Below are 5,081 nucleotides of genomic sequence, written 5' to 3' on the forward strand. Positions count from 1 at the left end.
CCTGGAGAAACTCCCAAAGACCTTCCAGGGGCAGCTTCAGGAGGCGTTCTGGCCAATGGGTGTGAGTCAGAGCCGGGGGGCCCAGCCTGCTGCCCCAGGGTGCCTCCCAGGGACGGCTGCTGGGGGTCCAGTTGCGCCGAGGAGTGCCGCGGGCAGAGCCGTGGCCGGGGGGACCCCGTGTCTGCTGCTCGTCTGCAGGGTGCCCCCCAACCCGCCTGCCGGCCCCCGTCCCTCCACCGAGGCCTGCGCGTCCCTCCACCGAGGCCTGCGCGCTCCTCGCTGCTCGGAGCGGCGGGCCAACGCCCCTGCCCCCCCNCCCCCCCCCCCCGACACCCCGGGCTCCCGCGGGCTCACTCACTGCTGTGCACCTTGAGGACGGTGTAGGCCATAGCCGTGAGCACGCGCTCCCCGTCCAGGATGTAGGCGTCCCAGAGCTTCAGGGTGAGCGAGAAGGGGTTCTGTGGGGACAGCAGGGTGGGAGGAGCAGCCTGAGCCGGGCCCACGGGGCGCCCCTGCCGCCCCTGCCCACCGTCGAGGCCCCGCAGCCCCTCCTGGGGGTGTGCTCCGCCCAGGGAGGATGGGGCTCCAGACGCCTCCGGGTGGTGAGGGCCTGGCCGGCACAACCCAAGGACCTGGGGCCACAGACTCTGCCCCACGCTCGGTGGCCACACGCCCCGAGAGGACTCCAGGCTGGCTGCAGAATGGGCCGAGGGCCTGTCCACGCCCCAGGCTGACCTGGCCTTCCCTGGGAGAGCGGAGACGGAGACAGTCCGTCCTCTGAACCTCCTCGAGGGGGCCTCTTGGGTTCTCCCCACGAGCCTCAGCCTTTAGGGCCTCTGGTCGGGCCCGGCCGGTCTGGAGGGTGGGGCTGAGCTCGGGCCTCCCTGGGGACCAGGGGCAGGGAGCAGGTCAGGCCCTATGCGGGCTTGGGTGGCCTTACCCGGTCGATGAAGCACTGAAGGAACCACTTGGCCGTGTAGATGCCAGTGCCCATCTGTTCCTCGTCCTGGAGGAAGGGCAGAAGGTGCTCAAGACCCGGCCTGGGCCGGGCCCCATGCACCAGGTGGACACACTCCCCACGGCCCCGCTCAGCCCCGAGGACGTCCCGGGGCCCAGCAGGAGAAGGAACAGGACAGCAAAGTCTGGGCAGCTTCGGCAGGGTTCTGCTCGCCCTCCACCCCTGCCCGGGCCATGGGGACGGGGCGTCTGGATAGCGTCTACTCGCCAGGTGCTCCTTCAGCCTTGGCAGTCCTTTGGCAAGAATGAGGTCGTGATGGGCCTGAAACCTCAGCAATTTGGGGAATCCTGGAACGAAGAAGCCTGAGAAGGCCCCAGGCCCCCCAACAATCAGGGCCTCTCCCCCACCAGGTGGGGGGGTGAGTCCTGGCAGGTGTCTCCTCTCCCGTGCCCTGGCTCCCATGTGTGCCCACAGCCCTCCCGAGCCCTGGCTGGACCCGCTCTTCCCAGACAGCAGGACTGCTGTCCAGGGATCAGGGGCAGAGGACCCTCATCCTCACAGACACCCAGCGGGGTGGGTGCCCTGGGCTGAGGACCAGGCCCGTCTGACCCAGCTAGTCTCTCCTGCGGTGGTCGCAGCAGGGGCAAGGGGAGGTGCAGCCCACAGGTGCAGCCCACAGGGAGGGTAATGGGGGTGTGCAGGACCATCTCTGGGCAGGGGGCCACTCACGGTGTTGTAGATGGAAAATGCCGAGAGCACGTGGAACAGGGCTCGCTGCCTGGGAAAGGGGAGAGCAGGATGGGTGGCTGTTGTCTGGCCAGCCCGCACAGCGAGGCCGGCGGGGGCAGAATCCAGCCTCCCGGGACCTGCGGTCTTCAGGGCACCTGGGCGGGGGCCCTGTCTTTAGGGTCAGGTCTACACACAGTGACGTGCGGCCCGCTCAGACACACAGTGCGGTGGGAGTTTATCTTCATTCTGTTTTCTGTTTGCCTCCATGACAGCTGCCGCCCTGGGATGCGCAGCTCCTGGGTTTTCCCGGAGCTGCCAGCTCGCCCTGCCCTTGCCCCTGCAGCCCTGGAGCGGCCGCCAGCTGCACCCTGACCGTTCCCTTTGGGGCCAGGCGCTCCCCCTGCACCGCTGCCCACAGCCCCTAGGCCTTTCCTCCGTGGGTTCGCCACCAGGCCCTGTCCCGGTGCCCTCCCGGTCGCCGCCGACCCCGGGGGCCACTGGGTCATCCCCAGCACTTTTCCCACGCGGCAGGACTGTGTTTGCTGCCATCACCCCCCCTCCGCAGAGACCCCAGGTTGCCCCCCCAGAAGCCCCTGGGCCACCCCAACCCCCGAAGTGTCCCCTGGGGACCCCAGAAGTCTGCTTGCCCCGCAGCCTCACCTGATGCCATAGCGGTCCCAGAACATGACATGGTTCCGGAAGGTCCGGTTCACGTCCAGATCAATTTGCCGGATGTCCTTGGAGAAGAGCTGGGCCTGCTCCTTCATTTTCTGTGGGCAGAACCGGGGGGGAGGGGCCGCGTCAGGGCCATGGAACCCTAACTGCCCCCAACTGCCCTCAGCAGGGAGCGCTGCTGGCCGCTGCGTCGTGTGTCCTTGCGTCCCTTGTCTCTGAAGCCGGGGCCCTGCCCCAGTGCCCACCGTGCCGTGATGCCCGCGTCGGGGCTCGGGCTCTGCAGCCCTGGGCAGGGAGGGCACTCCCGATGGTCAGTCCGAGGCTCCTCCCCTCCCCCACACAGGGGCCCGTCCTCCAGGACTGAGCGCCAGCCTGGGGACTGAGCGTGTCCCCGCAGAGGCTGCTCCCTGGAACGTGCTCCCAGGGCCCAGACCCATCTCAGGGCACTCGGGGACACAGGGAGGGTCCCTGGGCCTGTGCTCCTGATGCCCCCTGGAGCCCTGCAGCCCCCCAGGCGGGGCAGGGCAGAGGCTGGCTCTCCTCCCCTTCGCATCCATGAGCTCCTTCTGCGGCCCAAGCAGAAACCTGGCACCGGCCCACCTGGCCGGCCCCCACCCCAGGTTCTGGGACTGGGAGGGCTGCTGTGGGGCCCCGGGCCTGTCCAGGGTGCCGGCTACCGTCACCCTGATGCTAAACCCTCCCAGGAGGAGGACAGAGCCCCACAGCCCTGCCTGTCTCTGACCCCACGCCTGCCCTGCTCTGGGGCCCACGGGACTGAGGCGGGGGCAGCAGGGAGATGGCGGGACCCTCGGGACTGAGAGGCACCAGGAGAGTGCTGGGGCCGCCCCGGGTCCCCGAGACACATGACCTCACCCCTCCCTCCCCACGGGTTCCCCTGAGCTCCTGCCAAGGCCTCATCCAAGGGCCATGCCTCTGCTGGGGGTGGAAGGGGCTTACCTTGTATACCCCTTGGTTGGTGGCCTTCACCGTCTTGATATCGAGCAGGAGGGCCCACAGCTGACCCCGCACCTGTGGAGGGACCCCTTTGTAGACACGACGCGCATCTACAGGAAAGAAGGCGACGCTGGTGAGACAGGCCCGGGTGGCACCGCGGAGCCCAAGGAGCACCAGGCATCTCGAAGCTTCTGGCCTTGGCNACCAGGCATCTCGAAGCTTCTGGACTTGGTTCCGTGGTGTCTGCAGAGAGGCTGGGTCTCCCTAGAGCGGGGCCCCGACTCCCACAGGAGGAGGGGACTGTGGCCCGGCCCTGTCGCTCCCTCTGTTGTCCTCCTTGGGCCTGGGGAGGCTTTGGCTCTGGCAGCAGACGCTCCCCAGGCAGGGGACGCTCGTGGGGTCGGGGGGTTGGGGGGAGGCTGTGGGCTGCACCCCACTCCCGGGCGGGACACAGTGCCATCTGCGAGGACACGGTGCCCCACCTTCTCACTGTGACGGTAGCGGTCCCAGTTCCGCAGCATCTTCACCCACTTGTCGGCTCTCCGGGTCTCCTGGCGATGGTGCTGGAAAATGAGAGGGGGGTCAGCAGATAGGCTGCCCGCTGCTGTAGGTTGGTGCCCGGGCAGTGTCCAGGCGCCCTTTGGGGCCTTCGTGTGAGCAGACACAGAGGAGCAGAGAGGCATGGGGCCCGCGGCTCTGGGTCTCAGGCCCATTCCCAGCAGAGCATGGAGGGCTGGGAGAGGGGGTTTTGGTGAAATAGCCCTGGGGCAGCTTTGGGGACTGGGTCTGCCGTCACCTGGCCCCAGGCCCACCCACCGCGTCCTGCCCGAGCCCCAGGACAGGCTCGTACCTTTGCCTCGTGGGGGCTGGGGCCGGGCAGCTCCTTCTCCCTGGAAGGCAAGAGAAGCAGAGCCCTGAGGACCAGGCCCCGGCCCTACAGCCCCCAAGGCTCGGCCCAGGAGACTCGGGAGGGGACGGCTCACCCCAGGGAGGGCGGGGGCCGCTTCCTGTCGGGGGTGTGAGAGAGGCTGGTGCTGGCAGGTGGGCTGGGCGGGGTTTCTCAGCAGCCCCCCAGAAGGTCCCCTGCCCCTGTCCTGGGATGCGCCAGCGTGAGAGCTCTCAGGGCAGCCTGGGGGCCTCCTTTGACCATCGGGCTGAGGTCCCCAGGCCTTCCTAGAGCCTGGCTGCCCAGCGTCCAGCCTGCCTCTCCCTCACCCTGGCCCTCACCCCTGCTGTCCCCTGACTCCACCCCTCTTGTCGGTCACTCCTGCCTCTCTGGCCCATTTTTACCCCTCGTCTTGTCAGAGCCCTGAGCATGACCCACCCCTGACCCCTCTAAACGGGCCCCTGTCCCTGGGCGGTGAGCAGGGACTGAGGCCCCGGGAGCAGCCCGGTGGCCACACAGGGAGTCTCCAGGCTCGGCGAGGTCTCGTGGCGGCCATCGGCCCAGCAGCTGCTTCCCTTGCACCGAGGCCACTGCGCGGTCCCTCGTCCCCTGTTCCCGCCCCAGGGTAGCCTCTTCCTCCTCTTCCCGCCTCCTGCCCAGACGGGTCGGCCCCCCCCTCAGCTGCCCACCCTCCCTCCCTGACCCTGCCTTGTCCCTGGCATCTCCCTGCCGTCCTGCAGGGCCTTCAGGAGCTGTGACGGCCCTGCCTTGTCCCTGGCATCTCCCTGCCGTCCTGCAGGGGCCTTCAGGAGATGTGACGGCCCTGGCCTGGGGGTGTCACTGAGGAGAACCCCTCTGCCCTCGCCCCAGACCAGAAAG

The 5,081-nt window shown here is 68.7% G+C and overlaps 2 long non-coding RNA genes across 2 annotated transcripts; both read right to left on the reverse strand.

Annotated features, from left to right (window-relative positions):
* LOC117796646 lies at positions 1-1,001 on the reverse strand. Its single transcript, XR_004621208.1, has 3 exons — positions 941-1,001; positions 359-458; positions 1-48 (listed from the first exon to the last, which is right to left on the reverse strand). It is a non-coding gene; the product is annotated as an uncharacterized LOC117796646 (long non-coding RNA).
* A 262-nt stretch (positions 1,002-1,263) lies between these two features.
* LOC117796645 lies at positions 1,264-3,512 on the reverse strand. Its single transcript, XR_004621207.1, has 3 exons — positions 2,348-3,512; positions 1,688-1,736; positions 1,264-1,320 (listed from the first exon to the last, which is right to left on the reverse strand). It is a non-coding gene; the product is annotated as an uncharacterized LOC117796645 (long non-coding RNA).
* Positions 3,513-5,081: the final 1,569 nt, after the last annotated feature.

This window comes from Ailuropoda melanoleuca, chromosome 16 (assembly GCF_002007445.2).
Source record: "Ailuropoda melanoleuca isolate Jingjing chromosome 16, ASM200744v2, whole genome shotgun sequence".
In the NCBI taxonomy this organism is placed as follows: Eukaryota; Metazoa; Chordata; class Mammalia; order Carnivora; family Ursidae; genus Ailuropoda; species Ailuropoda melanoleuca.